This window comes from Stenella coeruleoalba (genome assembly GCF_951394435.1).
Source record: "Stenella coeruleoalba genome assembly, chromosome: 3".
NCBI classification, from domain to species: Eukaryota; Metazoa; Chordata; class Mammalia; order Artiodactyla; family Delphinidae; genus Stenella; species Stenella coeruleoalba.
The window spans coordinates 161624098-161640979 of NC_137148.1; the positions used below are offsets into that span (position 1 = coordinate 161624098).

General features: G+C 54.0%; 1 protein-coding gene across 11 annotated transcripts in view; it reads left to right on the forward strand.

Annotated features, from left to right (window-relative positions):
* Positions 1–8: 8 nt before the first annotated feature.
* Positions 9–16882, forward strand: part of MYO9B (myosin IXB) — an 89215-nt gene continuing 72341 nt past the window's right edge. For 6 of the 11 annotated variants that reach the window (XM_079916714.1, XM_079916721.1, XM_079916718.1 and 3 more), the window contains exon 1: positions 9–353. The gene's annotated coding sequence lies outside the window, so the exon portion shown is untranslated. The remainder of the gene's footprint in view (positions 354–16882) is intronic. The other 5 variants (XM_079916719.1, XM_079916724.1, XM_079916722.1 and 2 more) reach the window with 1 other exon arrangement.

Sequence of the window (16882 nt, forward strand, 5' to 3'; positions counted from 1 at the left end):
CCATATTGCGAAGCTACAAGAGGGGTGGCCTTGGGCCGTGTAGAGCGTGGCTGTGGGCAGAGAGGGCGCCTCCTGCTCGCGCGTCTCTCTGTCCTCCCCTCACACTTGGTTTCGCCCAGCAGCGGCAGGGGGCGGTGACGGGGCCGGGTCGGAAGTGATGGGCGGGGATTCGTGTTTCTCCGCCCCCTTGGCGGCCTGGCGTCACGCCCCCGGGCCCGCCCCTCCGGAACCCGGAAGCGGGAGCGCGCGGGGGAGCGGCGGGCGCGGTGGGGCGGAGCGCCCGAAGAGCAGCGGGCTGGCTGCCGGGCGGGGACCCGGGCCGGGACCGGCGGCGCGCGGCGGCCAAGGCCCAGGTGAGTGCCGGGCGGCCGCGGCTCGAGTGTTTGATCTCGAAGCTCGCATCGGCGGGCTGCCTTGTAGAGGGACGGGGCTAAGGGTTAGTTGCGGGGGGGGCGCGAAAGCAGGGGTCGAGGAGGCGGGAACGAGCTTGGGGGTCGTGGAGAGTTTGCAGGAGACGGAGTGGGAACGGGACGATGAAGGAGAAAGTTGATGTGATGAGCCTGGTGAGGGAGTTTTTGGGCGGGTGTGGAGGCAGATCTTGTGGCTTTGAGCAGCTTCTCTGAAGAGGACGTGGCTTAAGTGGTAGTTGGGGGGTCGCAGGAAACGGGGCTGGGAGGGGGAGAAGCAAGGAGGCGGGGTTGAGAGGCCCAGGCTGGGGGTTGAGAGGAGCAAGGCCGGTGGGGGAACAGCCAGGGTGCGATTGGGGGGAACGGTGCAGAACGGCCTGGGGGCGTCTGCCTACGGTGAAGAGGTAGAGGAATGGTGCCTGAGGGAGGGCAGCGCCTGGGACTCAGTGGGTGCTCAGTAAATGTGAGGGGCTCTGAACCCACTGGTGCGGTGGCCGGCCGAGTTGGTAAGAGGGGAAATGGGGGATGGGAGGGGAGGCAGAAGGGGGATGGAAGCCATGGCAAGAAGTGAGGTCTGGTCCAGGGAGAGCCTGGGGAGGAGGGGAGGAAAGGAAAGGACTAGAATGGCCCCGTTCAGACATTGGGGTGCAGACCATGGAGATTTGGGGCCCATCTTACCCTCTTGATTCATCTTATCCCTAACTTCACCCCCAACTGCTGAGGGCCCCGGCTAGTTTCAGCGCCTTCTGGGCGGTATTCAGGACTTGAAAACCCAACACTGTCCTCCTAAGAGCGGACTGGCTAGAGCCTGGGGGTTCTAGGGAGCAAGGAAGGAGCTCTTGGGCCCCCCCCACCCCAGCTATGGGGCCGGAACTGGGTTTCAGAGGGGGCGGGGGTGGGTGCGCACACAGCCGCATGTGCTAGGCTGTCACCACCTCCTCCGAGTTGCATCCTTGGACTTAAATGGGTAAAAAGACATACAGGAAATCTGTCCCCCGGTGGCTGTGAGCTCAGCCTGGGAGAGGCGCCTTGTAGGCCAGGAGTCTAAGGGAAAGCCTCTGCCACACCTCTTTGTCTGAGGTGGGAGCTGGTGGGGATATTGTGCCTTACAGTTGGAGGGTCCCAGCTGCTACCTTCCTGAGGTATGTTCTGGTCTTGGAGTCTCCAAACGCTTAAGGCATCCGGGAGCAGTGGGACGTGACATGGGCAGCTGGAAAGTTGTCTGATGGGCCTGGCTCTGGGGAGGGCCTTGCTCTAAACCGTTTTGATCAGCATTAATTTCTCTTCTTTCCCGACCCTGGGGATCCTTGTCTGGGGCCTGCTAGAAGGGCCAAGGAGCCTGGGTTTATAGTGCGTTCAGGACACGAGCCTGGATAGCTTGAATGTAAAGAGGGCCACAGAAAGATGACCACCCCGTTCACTTCCAGAATGTTCTGGCCCTTATGGAAGCTTCTGTAAGCGAGACTCTCAGCTGCGCTTGCCCCAGAACACATGATTAGAGCCCACAGTCATGCCTCATGCAGGTTCTGCGTATGGGCCTGCCCTGGCTGGGACACTCCCCCTCCCCCTCTCCCCCCCCCCCCACCATGAACTGGATCAGAATCTTCTGGTTCCACAGCCCTGCTGTTGTCTCCTTCCTCCAGGAGCATGGCCAGGCAGGCTCTCTTGGAGGGTCTTGTGTTGGGGGTCCTAACCTCTGTCAAGTCTCTTTGTCTGTTTCTTTACTTGCAAAATGAATGGATTGGCCTAATCAGTGTTCTGCAACTTTGAAACCCAGCCTTGGTGTCTCCAGCACACAGCACTGTCTAGTTTTATGCAGCCCCCAACAGGTGAATCCCCACCATGGCGATCCCATTTTTGTTGGGCTTTCCGTCCTACAGTTTATATCTGAATATGATTATCTTACTGCTTCCTTATCTTCCACGTGGGAAATTGGAGTGCCAAATGTGCTTTTGCACATCATACCTGTTCCCAGGGTTTCAGCTGCATCCTTCTGGCTGGAAATCCCTGGGTGAGACCCTCCCTCAGGTCCAGGCCTGTGACTTGGTGAAGCAGGTGGGGACTTGGGAATCTCCCCATTCTGTTTCACTGTAGGATCCATCTTCTATCCCCAACAGAGGCTTGTTAACTCAAAGCTTCCCTTTCCTTGTCTCCCTGAAGTTGTGCGTTTTGGGTGGACCCAGAATTCAGTGAAGCAAGGGCTGATCATGCAAGGTGCTGTGGGCTGGGTCCCAGGGGCAGAGATGAGCCCTTGTGCCCTGGGGGAGGGACATTCTAGTAGGCCACCCTCCCCAGCAGGAATAATGGAGTTCAGAGTAGTTGATCAGTGCAGCAACAGAAGTGGCACAAGAAGTTGTGGGGACAGAATCAGGAACGACCAACACAAGCTTCAGGGCATGGGGGATTCCAGCAAGTTTCCTCAGGAGAGGTGGCTGGCCCTAAGCCAAGCCTTGAAGGATACAGAGGTGTTAAACCAAGTGGGGAAGAGGGAACCACATAAGCACGTCCATGTGCAGCTCTTTATTGAGCATCTTCTGTGATAGATGCTTTTATACCCAACTCTTTTATTCTGCCAACCAGCAGCAAGGGGATTGCAGTTCCTATTTTCTCGATATAGAAACTAGGCTCAGGCAGGTGACGACTTCAGAAATGGCTCGCTGTGCTTTCTAGAAGTACGGAGGATCATTAGTAACCTCACTTTGGCGAAGACCAAATTGCTAGAGCAGTTTCTCAACTGCAGCACCATTGACATCTGGGGCCGCGTCATTCTTTGCTGTGGGGCCACCCTGTGCATTACAGGATGTCGAGCAGCATCCCTGGCCTTCATACACGAGATGCCAATAGTACACACCCACCCCCAGTTGTGACAACCAAAAATGTCCCCAGACGTGGCTGTGTGTCCCCTGGGGGACAGGAGCACTGCTCTGTAGTAAAATCTGGTTCCCGCTCCAGGCCCACCATTGCCTCGGTGGGTCCTTGGTGTTTGCTGGGCTCCCAGCAAATGGCTACCAAGGGCAGGCGTGGGGAAAAGAGGCCAGCGATTGAATTCTGCCATCTGCTCGGTTCTTAATCTGCAGTCCTGATAAAAAGGAGCCACCACTGGGAATGGACCGAGGGGGAGTTAGAGAACGTGCCCCGAGAATGTGCAGCAGAGGAGGAAGAGGAGGTGAGCTGGGGCCGTCATCACGCGCTGGCACAGCAGATGCCATTGTCTGTCTCCTCTTTGTCTTCCCACTGACCTGGATTTCTGCGGGAACGGTCCTTGTCTCGGAACAAATTGTTGCTTTTCTTCCGAGATTAGAGGTATCAGGTTCTCCTCTCAAAGAGCTACTTTGGAGGTAGCCCCAGATCACTGTGGCTCTTGAAGCCACGTTATCTTCTCGCGTTTGCCCTCTTGGCTCCAGACGCCAGTCCGTCCTCAAGCACAGACTAAGTTTTGCTGTTCACGTGTCCTCCTCTGCTTGTTCCCCGACCATGACATTGCTGCTTTAACTCCAGGGGAGGAAACCGCACATTCTGGGGCCCTCTGACCCCTTCTGGATGCTGCCCTCCCCCCAGTCCCCATCCACCAGCCCTTTGTGCACCCAGCATCCCCAACCAACTGTGCCAGGCAGCCCCTGCTCGGCCTCCCCGCCGAGCAAGACAGGCCCTTCTCTCTGCCCTCGTCCCGGAGACGGAGGGACAGAACAAAGGGCTCTGTCTGAGCACCGCCGGGCCCCCGACAAGCCAGCGCACTGCCGGCCGAGGTGCAGAGCCCATCACTTCACCTCTTTGCTTTTTTTCATGTTGGCCTAGAAAGGGCCTTGGAGATGAGGCATGTCTCAAAAACTCAGCCGATGAGTTTGGGTTCTACTCATTTCCTCGTTGAGACTCTGAGCCCGGGCCCCGATGATAAATAAAGTAGTGATTCAAGGGCTCAGCCTGTGGCTTAGTCGGAGCAATGAATAAGCCGTCCTGGTCTGACTCATTCGTTTACATCCCAGTTCTGCCCCGTTTCTTAGGGTTGTGTGTGCGAGAGGGAAGCCAGCTCCAAGCATTTCATGACTGTCACTGCCGCGTGTGCAAGTTTCCTGGGACTGCCGTAGCAAAGTACCACAGGCTAGGTGGCTTAAGCAACAGAAATGTACTGTCTCATGGATCTGGGGGCCAGAAGTCCAAATCAGGGTGTGGGCAGGGTTGGTGCCTTCCAAAGGCCACGGGGGAAGGATGCATTCAGGCCTCCCTCCTTGGCTGGTCAATGGCTGTCTTCTCCCCGAGTCTTCACCCCTGTGTGAGTCTTCACCTTACTTCTGTGTGAGTCCGTGTCCGATTGTCGCTTTGGATCAGGGCCCACCCTAGTGACCTCCTTTTGAATGAATCACCTCTTTAAAGGCCCTGTCTCCAAATACAGTCATTCTCAGGTCCTGGGAAGTAGGACTTCAACATAATGAATTGGCGGGGTAGGGGGCGGGCACACAATTCAGGCTGTAACACTGCATAAGAGACAGATGTCATTTTTATTTAGTGAGGGAATTATCAATAAATAATGGTACTTAGAGAGAATAAGTTCGTTTAGTTTTGTCTCACTCATTTAAATAAACATTTTAGGGTAGGTAGGCAGGTTGGCCATGTCGACTTTGGAAGTGCCCTGTTAGGGAATTTTCCAGATCTTGCACAGGTCCTTATTCTTGGGGTGACAATAGAGAGGCAAGAACAGGACTCGGGAGGAGCAGACCTCATGGGACTTTACAAGGGGTGTGTTTAGAGCCAGGCCTGGGAGACAGTGTGTGCCCACCCAGGGGCCGGCCAAGATTTATAATTGGGGTGTACGGGGGTCCGTGTCCTCAGTATTGCCAGGGTCAAGAGGGGAGTCCAAAAACAACCCATTCATGGAACAAAGTGACTTTGGGACCGGCTGCTGCCACAGGTGATGAGACAAAAGAAGTTTCTGGAAAATCTGAAAGTCATTCCGCAAAAAAGCGTTAACAAGCCAGGTGCAGATTTGGCTCTCGGGGATACTGAGGGAGCGGGAATAGCCCTCATCTCTCTGCTCAGAGCACAGATGTCCGGCCAGCAGGCATGTCCACGGAAGTCAGTTTATCAGCCCGGTGAGGGCCGTGAAGTACCTGGCACCAGCGAGCTTGGAACAGGAGCCTGGGCCTGGCTTGAGCTGGCTGATGGAGGGAGAGGAAGGCCCAAGAGCCCCGGCGTGGTCATCTGCCTGCAAGGCCGCTGCTACTGCTGCTGCTTCCTTGCAAACGGGACAGGGTCGGCATCAGGACCGCCCGGGGCTTTACCACGATCTTCCTACTCATCTCTCAGAGCCTCTCCGTCCCATTCGAGGGTGGACAGAACCTGGTGAGCCCAGAGGAGACTTTGAGATTTTGCTTCTCAGATCCTGGGGACGCACCTGGGGCTTTCATTTCCTGGCAGGCGTGCCAGGGTCCAAGGCCACTGCTTGGGAAGATCACCAAGAGTCCTTGGCTGTCACGCGGAGATGCTGTTTATCAGAACGCGTGGCACAAAGAAAGTGTAGGAGCGTAGGCTGGCCCTTAGACCCTCAGGGGGCTGGTCCCTTTCCTCCTGGTGGTCTCGAGGGAGTCTGCCCCCTGGTTTAGCAGGGAGATGAGAGGATGAAGGTGGGGAAGCTAAGGAACAGGGTATCTGGAGTGGAAAAAGAGACTGGAACGGGGGCAGGTGGCCCTAGGCCCCAACAGCTGGGGCAGTCGCCCCACAAGGCCAGCTCCCTCTCTTGGTCCCTCCTTCTAAATATTGTGTAGTCAGGTGAACGTGGGCTTGGAATCATGCTAACATCTTGTGTGCCTGTGAGGCCCTGGGGAGACCCTGAAGTGTGCAAACATTTTTCTTATTTATTGAAAGCATGCTTTCTCAGCCTTGGCATTGGTGACGTCTGGGGCTGGATCATGCTCTGTGGTGGAGACCGTCCTGTGCATTGTAGGGTGTTGAGTGGCGTCCCTGGCCTCCAGCCACCAGATGCCAGTAGCACCGCCTCCCAAGTTGTCACAACCAAAACTGTCTCCATACGTTGCCAGGTGTCCCCTAGGAGAAGAGTCACACCCAGCCCCCGGTGACCGGGCTGGGACAGCAGCCTCCAGAGCCCTACCCGGGGATCTGAACTGCCTTTAAAAGCCAAGCGGCGTTCCCTTGTTCTCTGGGAGCTGCTCAATCTGGTCTCAGGCAGGGCTTTTGTGTGTTGTCGCCGCAGCTCTGCCCGTATAAGGTTCTCAAGGTGGCTTTCCACCAGGGCATGATGACAGGTAGACCGTGTCATTGGAGAGGAGGGTCCCAAAGGGTTCTCCTCTGCCCGCCCAGACCCACTTCCCAGGCTACTTTCCATGTCTTTATGAGCCTACCGGTCAACAGGGAAGGACCCGGAACCCAGCCCCCCACAGGGCCTTGCGGCTCTGCCTTCCCCTTGTAACCGGAACCTACCTGTGTCCCACAGGCCTGACCCGAATCACCATCAGTCCCCCCAACCCACACCTGCAGGAGCCGCCGGATACCTGCCCCCACCCCGGTCTGCCTGCCACACTAGGCTTGGCTAATCCCTTCCTGATGTCACTCATGTCTCGGTCCTCCCTGTCTCCAACTAGCCAGGGTTCCCCATCAGACTTGCATGAAAATCCGGACTCCTTCCCATGTTCACAAGGCCCTGTGGGATCTGACCTTCCTGACCTCGGCCCTTCCCCCTCCTGCCGGCCACACTGGTCCCCTTGTTCTGAGGCCAGCCCCAGCTGCCCCTGCCCATGGCGCTCACCGCCCTCGCCTGGGCCGCCATCGCCAAGCTCAGCCCATCCATCCTGTCTCACTGCGCAGGCCTTGGCAACTATCTCCTCTGAGCGCCTCCTTGCCTCCTGGTTAATCCGAAGTGACCACCCTGCTCTGGTCAGTTTCTGTCCCCATGACGGCGCTGCTGACGTCCAGGGCCAGATCATTCTCTGCTGTGGGGGCCTGTCCTGCACGTTGTAGGGTGTTGAGCGGCATCCCTGGCCTCCACCCACCAGATGCCAGAAGTACCTCCCCTCCCCCCCCAGTGGTGACAACCAAATATGTCTCCAGCCATTGCTAACTGTCCCATGGGGTAGGGCAGAATTGCCTGCCGCAATTCCCACCCCGTTGAAAGCTGCTGCACGAACACACTGCATTTTTCCTGTCCAAAGCACTATTGCTGTTGGAAATGCCTCTTCTCTGGTGGGTTGATTTGTCCAGTTCCCTGAAGGCCAGACACTGCCACATTCTTACTCTATTTTGCTGCCAGCCTGGCCTGGCCCGGGGTGGGGTGTGGGCAGTGGAGAAACATTTGTTGACTGGACAGACTTTGAAAGAAGACAGCCTCGTTGGGGACATAGCCACAGACCCCAAGGAGAGGGATCAGCCTCAGGGACAGGTGAATGGACCAGGCTGCCCCAGCACTTGCCTGGAGGAAGAGCCTTCTCTAGGACTCAGACCGGTTGGGCCAGACTAGAAGGCCTAGGGGGATGAATTAGGGAAGTAAGGGACAGTCATGAGAGGGTGTTTGGGATGGGCTTCTCCAGGGATATTTAAGTAAGGCAAAAGAGAGGTGGTGGCCGTTCCTGACCATGGCCTCAATCAAAGCATCCAGTATCTTCTGCAGCAGACCCCTGGATTAATGTCCTGGGGCTGCCGTAAATTGGTACCACAGACTCAGTGGCTTAAACAATAGAAATGGATTCCCTTGCAGCTCTGGAGGCCAGAAGTCCCAAACCAAGGCATCAGCAGGGCCGTGACTCTCCAGAGACTCCGGGGGGAGACCCTTCCTTGCCCCTTCCAGCTTCTGGGGGCTCTGGACGTTCCGTGGCCTGTGGCCGCATCCCCCCCTCACCCAACCTAAACCCTAAACTGTTCTCCAGCTCTGAGCTGCCAAGACTGAGAAACATACTTCTTTTGTAGCTATTTCTCAGCATGTCCATCTTTCCAATAACTTCACGTGATCATTTCCTAAAAAAACCCCAACAGGCTCAAGGAAACACGTGTGGAAAAGTGGAAACGCGCTGACTTCTAAACGGTGTTTCCTAACTGACTCTGCTGTAACGCCGGCCCTCTCCTTTTAACTTGAGGATGATTTCATCCAATAAACATGTGGCTTCAAATTATGGCCTTATATAAACGAAGCGGCTATGCTACACTTTTTGGAGGCCCCCGTCCTCCTTATTTTCCAGCCAATTCCAACTCATTCGCCAAGCTGATCGGCAGAACCTCACTTTTTCACGCATCAGACCTTGGCCGGGCCTTGAGAGCGGCTCATTCACATTTGTCCACTCATCCCGAGGGCCGAATTTTTGGTGGCCTCCCCCTCTTCCCTGTGCCTCCTTTCTCTGAGAGCATGAGACAAAGGCCCTGAACTGAGGCGCACATCCCCTCCAAGCGCTGAAAGGACACCAGTATGGCGTTTGCAAAAGCCTTTTTAGTTTTTCAACGTTCAGGTTTCTCAGCGGGAATTCATTTTATCGTGCGCAGAAGATTGGCCATTAGTAACATTGAGATTCACAGTGATGTGCAGCCACCACCTCTGTCTAGTTCCAGAACATTTCCGTCACCCCAAAAGGAAACCCTGTCCCCATCAGCAGTCTCTCCCATTCCCCTCCCCCAGCCCCTGGCAACCACTCATCTGCCTTCAGTCTCTGTGGATTTGCTTATTCTGGACGTTTCACGTCAACGGGATCATACTTGGTATCTGGCTTCTTTCACTCAGCATGATGTTTTGGAGGTTCATCCACGTTGTAGGGTGTGTCAGCACTTCATTCCTTTTTATCGATGAGTAATATTCCCCTGGGTGGGTGGACCCTATTTTGTTTATCCACTCATCCTTTTTTTTCTGGCTGTTCCGGGTCTTAGTGGCGGCACTCGGGATCTTTGTTGCCACGTGCAGGATCTTCTTGGCGGCATGTGGGATCTCTTGGTTGCACCATGTGAACTCTTAGTTGCAGCACGCATGTGGGCTCTAGCTCCCTGACCAGGGATCGAACCCGGGCCCCCTGCATTGGGAGCTCGGGGTCTTAGCCACTGGACCAGCAGGGAAGTCCCATATCCACTCATCCTTTGATGGGCACTTCCCTTCCACCTTTTTGGCTCTTTCATACAGGAATTTTATAGTCTGACAGATTGGTTTCCATTTTGTGATGAGGGCATAGTTCTCCGATGAGTTCCAGGTAGACGGATCCTATCAGTTTAGGCACGGGTTTTGCTTCCTGTTCACATCGCGTGTGCTTCTGTGAGCATTAGTCAGAAGGCAGAACAGGCATTTTAACTTCGGGACATTTGAAGAGGCGGTTTGGCTCAAAGACAGACACACGGCTTTTCAGGACCTGCTGCCTCCAACACACGGCCGCAGCGTGCAATTGCCACTTCGCCGAGCTATGCCCCCTGGGGACCCAGGGCCCCCAGTTCCTCAGTCCCAGACCTGCTTCCTTTCATTCCAGGCACAGTCTGGGGATTCTTGGGGTGCAGGTTTCACATCCCCTTGTAGAAAGTACCTTAAGCCACAACGTGACTGGCTTCCAGGTCACAGGCTCTGTTAAGACTCCGTGAGGAAGACGTGCTTAGAAGCCAGAGAAAACATCTGAGCTCCTCCGAGAAAGATGTCACTGTTTAAGGGCATCCCCTGAAGCTGTGGTAATCACAGTATGGCTCCACGCACATATCAACAGCCCAGAGGCAGACCCGCGTGTGTAACGTAACGTGTGATCTTTAACAAAGGAGCCTCCCTGGTCTGGGGAGAGACAGATTCTTTAAGAAAAAGCATTAAAACAATTGCTTCACTCTTTGGAGACCATCTGGATTTTCCTTGCACTTCCCACACTGTACCGGGTTGACTGGTGTCCCCCAAAATTCATTCCACCCGGAACCTCAGAATGTGACCTTGATTAGAAATAAGGCATCTGCGGATGTTAAGATCTCAAGGTGGCTTCATCCTGAATCCAATAACTGGTGTCTTTATAAGACGAGAGGAGGACACAGAGACAGAGAAGGCCTCCATGTGATGTTGGGCCAGCAAATCGGAGTAATGCACCTACAAACCAAGGGTCACCGGAAGCCAGGAGAGTCATGGGATGGTTTCATCCTCAGAGCCTCCGGAAGGAGCCAGCCCTGCCCACGCCTTGGTTTTGGACTCATCCAGAAATGCAAGACAGTACATTTCTCTTGTTTTAAGCCACCTGGTTTATAGTACTCTGTCACAGCAGCCCTAGGAAACTCTTACACCCTCCAGTATAATTTCCAGATGGATAAAGACTGAAATGTAAAGAGTAAGTCCAGGGAGGGAGAGGAATACAGAGTGTGGTTCCATGCTCCCCAGCTCTGGGAGGGGAATGTGCGATAGACATCATGAAAGAAATGACCCACAGATCTGACTGCCTGGAAAATGTAGTATTTGTATCAAAAAACACCATACGCAAAAGTAAATCTGTATGAATTAGATTCATCAGACGTCGCAAAGAGTTAATACCATTCCTATACAAAGAGCGCCTCCAAATCAATGAGCTAGGTAGGCATGGTTCAGTGGGAGAAAAAGGGCAACGGATATGAACAGCTTCCAGAAACAGAAAAATCGTTACTGAATACAGTGAATTGTCAAAAAACCCAGCCTGACAGGATTATAAGTGACAAAACGCTCTTTTGTGCCCACTGATGGCCATGGGTTGAGAAAAATATTGATCCTCGGTGCCAGTGAGGATGCTTTGAGGCAGCACTTCTCAGGCTGCTCCGGGCAGACCTCTCACTTGGGTGGGCCTCTCCGGAAGTCACTTTGGCAGAGGGGGTCAGGGGCCTTCGTAGTGAGGATGTAGAGCGGATCAGATCAGCCCAGTGTTCAGGTTCAGGTGGTGCCACGTGTGGAATGAGGAGTCTCTGGGTCTAAGAGGGCGCATCCGCATTGGGAACAGAGCTGCCTGGGATCTGGCTGAGGGGTCCGAGGGGCATTCCAACCTGAGGACGAGGACAGGGGACACGGATGGCACTGGAAGGAGGCAGCAGTGTGGGGCCGGCCCCCGTCTGAGATGCAGGGGAGGGAAGGGGAGGGCAGGGTGCCAGACCCGTGGTGATGGCCTGGTCGGTGTCTCATGGGAATGCAGCCCGGGCTGGGGGAAGCAGACTTCCCCCTGTGGGTTGGAGGCTTTGGGCAGCTTCTCCGTGGCTGGAGGGGGCCTGCAAGCCTGGGCCTGGCTGGGTGGGGAACAGCCAGAGTACGTCCAAGAACTGCTCCCTGCAGCAGCCAGTCTACCAGCGGGGGGCTGTGCTATATGGGCCTTGATGGCCAGGGGCTGAGCGCTGGCCAGAGGGCGTCCCCGAGGGGCCCTGTGTTGGGACACTCACACCTAGACCAAGGCTTCCAGGCGCTGCCCTGCAATGGCCCAGAGGATGGAGACAAGGGTCCCTCAGGGGCCCTCCTGACCTCCTGGTGAGAAGAGAAGGCTGTTCTAGGGACAGCAGACAGGATGTGGTCAGTGGGAGGAGCAGGGAGCAAACCCCCTGGGTGTTTGGGGCTGGAGGTGGGGTGGGCGTCCCTGGCCACGAGCTTATCCCCTGATGGGGGAGTGCAACAGAGTGGATGGGCTCCAGGGGCAGGTCCAGGTGACACCTGATCCCCACGGCTGCAGAGCAAGTGAGCAGGACCAGGAAAGGCATGATTGGCAGGAGCTGGGTGGCATCTCTGGAGAGGGGAGCAGTGGTTTCTACTGCATGGGGGCATAGCGGACCGAGGGACGGCTGCGAGCAGGAAGGACCAGCTCCAGGCTGCGTGGAAGCCAGGAGGGAACTCGACCCTGGGCTGGAGAAGGATTTACTAGTGTCTCTGGTGTTCAGGCCCATGAGCTATTTCAGTGGGAGGGTGGGAGGGTCCCCCCCGCCCGGGAAGGGGGAAAAGGGAGCCGCTCTGAGAGGAGAGTACAGGCTCCCTGGGGAGCAGGACCTGGTGAGGCTGGCTGGGCGTGGGGAGGGCCCCACGGGCAGGTGCAGGGGTGGAGTTTCCCAGGATGCAGATGTGGTGGGCCTACGTGGGCTATGACGGCTGGAGGGGCAGCTGCTGCAGGGTGGGTCAGGTGGGCCCTGCGGGGACTCCTGTGAGGGCCCCCAGCTGGTGTCCACCCTGCCCCACCCCTTCTCTTTGGCCGGCCCAGTCAGCAGACCCCTTGAGCAAGGCTTATCTATTAGTACTTCCTCCTGGCCTGGGGGTGGGGTGTGCACTGGCTGGACCTGTGACTGCCCCCATGGCCCCCAGTCTCAAGAGTATGGAGTCCCCTCCTCCTCCCACCAAGGGGCCCAGAGCTGTAAAAGTCCCCCGTGGGCTCCGAGGCTGCCTCATGATCAGCGAGCCCTGGAGGATGTGGGGCAGCACAGAGCTCAGCGGGCCATACAGCCTTCAGCCTGTCCCAGCGTCAACCAGACCCTTGTCAGGGCAGGTGACAGAGACTCCTGCGAGCAAGGTCACATGGTTGGGCCCTGATGGCTTCTCGCTCAGCCAGCTCGGTGTCTGCTGGGAGGAGAAAGCAGGCGCATCCCTGTGACCTTTCTGCTGCCTGCATCCAGGCAGCTTGGGCGTGAGACCATCCAAAGCCCCTGGTCCTTGAGCTGGAACGTGCCCCCAGAAGTTGTGGCGCTCGTGAGCCGTGTCTCCACGAGTGCGTGTCACAGAGGTTCAGGCTCTGCCTGAAGCCCTGGGTCTGCGCGCGCGTGTGTGTGTGTGTGCACGCATGTGAGTGTGGGTGTGTTCAAATGAAATTCTGTTCGTGCATGTGTGTCCATGTTTGTGTGTGTGTATGTGTGAGCACGGTCGTGTGAGAGTGTGCATTCAATCACGCGTGTCTGTGTCTGCACGTGTGCTCACATTCGTACATGTATGTTCACAAGCTCACACGTGCGTTCATGTGGCCCTGATTAAGGTGCAGATCTACAGTTTGGGCTCCTGCCTCTCTCACCAGGCTTGGAAGCGCATAAACTACCCACCCTCCACAGCCTTGTGGGGCTGCCCAGGAACGTCCTGCAGTTAGCTCTCATAGTTTCCAGGGGACGGTCAGGTGGGCAGCACCACCTGGCACCTCTGAACACAGACAAGTTCATAGACTCCCAGCCGTTTCCCTGCAGTGGCATCCGAGGAACTCGGTGGCTGGGCTCGAGGATTGGGCATTTTGAAAAGAAAGCAAGAGGTTTTTAAAAGTTGCACTCCGCGGCATGTGTTTGTTCTTAAAATGTTAGAAAATGGGCTTCCCTGGAGGCGCAGTGGTTGAGAGTCTGCCTGCCGATGCAGGGGACACGGGTTCGTGCCCCGGTCCGGGAAGATCCCACATGCCGCGGAGCGGCTGGGCCCGTGAGCCATGGCCGCTGGGCCTGCGCGTCCGGAGCCTGTGCTCCGCAACGGGAGAGGCCACAACAGTGAGAGGCCCGCGTACAGCAAAAAAAAAAAAAAGTTGCACTCCTGGGGAATTCGGTCCTTTCATAATCCACATTCTTTGTTTTAAACAGCTTTATTGGGTGTAATCAGTACACTATAAATGGCGCTTATTTGAATTGTGTGATTGGATGAGTTGTGACACATGCAAGCGCCCAGGAGCCCACGACCACGATCAAGATAGTGAGCACATCCATCACCCCAAAAATCTCCCTGACCCCTTTGTCCTCCCGCCCTGGCCCCCTCCTCCAAGCGGCCAACAATCAGTTTTCTGTCTCTAATTAATTTACACTTTTTAGAAATTTACGTACAGTTGACCCTTGAACAACGCAGGGGTTGAGGACGCTGACCTTCATATACAAAATCAAAATATTCAAAAATCCATGTATAAGGACTTCCCTGGTGGTCCAGCGGTTAAGACTCCATAGCTCCCATTGCACGGGGCCCGGGATCGATCCCTGGTCAGGGAACTAGATCCTGCGTGCCAACTAAGAACCCGCATGCCGCAACTAAAAAAGATCCCACAAGCCGCAATTGGAAAAAAAAAAAAAAAGATCCTGTGTGCAGCAGCTAAGACCAGTCGCAGCCAAATAAATAAATATTAAAAAAAAAATCCGTGTATAACTTTGCAGTTGGCTCTCCATATCTGTGGCTCTCCATCCTGGGGTTCAACCAACCACAGATTATGTCATACTAAAGTACATATTTAGTGAAAAAAATCTGCATATAAGTGAACCCACAGAATTCAAACCCATGTTGTTCAAGGGTCACCTGTATGTGGAATCATATAATATGTACTCTTGAAAATTTTATTGAGATGAAATTTATATAATATTAAATTACCCACATAAAGTGAACAATTCAGTGGTATTTAGCATATTTGTAATGTTTTGCAAGCATCACCTCTATCTAGCTCCAGAACTTTTCCATCACCCCAAAAGGAAACCCTGTGTCCATCAGGAGTCTCTCCCCATTCCCCCGCCTCTTCACTTCCCAGACCCTGGGAACCACTGGTCTACTTACTATTTCTATGGATTTGCCTGTCCTGGACGTTTCATATAAATGGGCTCATACAACATGTGGCCTTTGGTCTCTGTCTTCTTTCATTCAGCATAATGTTTTCAGAGTTCATCCACATTGTAGCATGAATCAGTAACGTTCCATTCTGTAGATAGACCACATTCTGTTCATCCATTCATCAGCTGATGGAAATTTGGGTTGTTTCCACCTTTTGGCTATTGTGAATAGGGTTGCTGTGAACGTGTGTGTCCAAGTATCTGTTTGAATCCCTGTCTTTAAGTCTTTTGGGTCCATACCTAGGAGTGGAATTGCTGGGTCTATAGGTACTCTTTTTCGCCTTCTGTCTTTCACTCAGCACACAGATTCTGAGATTGTTCCATGTTGTTCCATGCTGTTGTGACGTTTGTGTTGTGTCCCTTCTCACAGCTGAGTCATGTTCCATTGTATGGTGGTTTATTCGTCCATTCACTGGTTTGTGTACGTTCAGGTTGTTGCTAGTCTGGGACTTTTAGAAACAATGCCATTAAGAACATTCATGGAGGGACTTCCCTGGTGGTGCAGTGGTTAAGAATCCGCCTGCCAATGCAGGGGACACGGGTTCGATCCCTGGTCCAGGAAGATCCCAGGTGCCGCAGACCAACTGAACCTGTGCACCGTAACTACTGAGCCTGTGCTCTAGAGCCCGTGAGCCACAACTACTGAAGCCCGCGCGCCTAGAGCCCGTGCTCCACAACAAGAGAAGCCGCCACAATGAGAAGCCCGCGCACCGCAACAAAGAGTAGCCCCCTCTCACCGCAACTAGAGAAAGCCCGCGTGTAGCAACAAAGACCCAACACAGCCATAAATTAATTAATTATAGAAAAAAAGAACATTCATGTACAATCTCTGTATGAACATCTGCTTCATTTCTCTTAAGTCCTAGGAGTGACTCCTAGGAGGGGGTCACATGCTAGGTATATAATTAACTTTTAAAGAAACTGCCGGAGTGTTTCCAGAGTAGATGAGCCCCACCGTTTCATAGAATTTTTCTGCAGGATACTGTGGCTTTTTGAAAAAAGACACTTATCAACGTTCACATCCATTTATCTGCTAATTCTACATGAGTGAACTGATCCCAAGGAAGTGCTCAGACTTGAACACGAAGATGTGCGTCCAAGGACTCAGAAATCATGTTTCAAAGCGTATTTCATGGCACGGAGAAATGTTCATCTGTACCAACATACCACATTAAGAGCAATTCAGGTTTTATTAAAACATGTAACATCTATTAAACTGGAAGGAAATATACCAAAGTTACTTAATAATTTGGAGGAAAGTTTAGAAAATTAAATACTCCCATCTCCCCCAACCTTCCTACCTGTTGCCACTACCTACCTACCTGTTTGTAGCAGCTTCATAATGTCTGGTTTTGTTCAGCCTCACCCATCCCCCACCCTCCTAACACTGCTGTGGGACTCAGTTTCCCAGAACCCAGATCATCTCAGCCTCTGAGTCATGCTTCTGTCCAGGGCAGAGGTCTGCATACTGTTTCTACAAAAGACTGGAAAATAAGTACGTTCAACTTTCCAGGTCTTAAGGTTACTAATCTGTGTTGTGACTATTCACTTATGCTGATATAACGAAGACAGCTGTGGACAGTATGTACATGAATGGGCAGAGCTTCGTTGTGAACTCCTCTTCATCCCTCAGAACCCCTCTTAGATGTTACTGTTCCCCTAAAGCCTTCTCTGGCTCTTGGGAACAGTAACTTCTCACGCTCATGGTTGATGTTCTCTCACATTTGTTTGCATATTAGCTTCTCCCGCTGGGCTTTGAGCCAAGGTCTCGTTCATCTTTTTATCTTCAGTCACGCTTGGGTGGCACACAGTGGGCCCCCACGTGACCCACACTGCCTTTCTGCCTTTTGCACCAAGACACAAAATGAGCTGTTGCCAGGACTGGCTGCCTTTTCTCTCTTTCTCGAAATGTCTTTAGGAGCAAATGCATTTTGTCCAGGGAACCCTGTTGCATTGAGTCATCATGTCTCCCCAGTTTCCTCTGCCTGGGATGACTC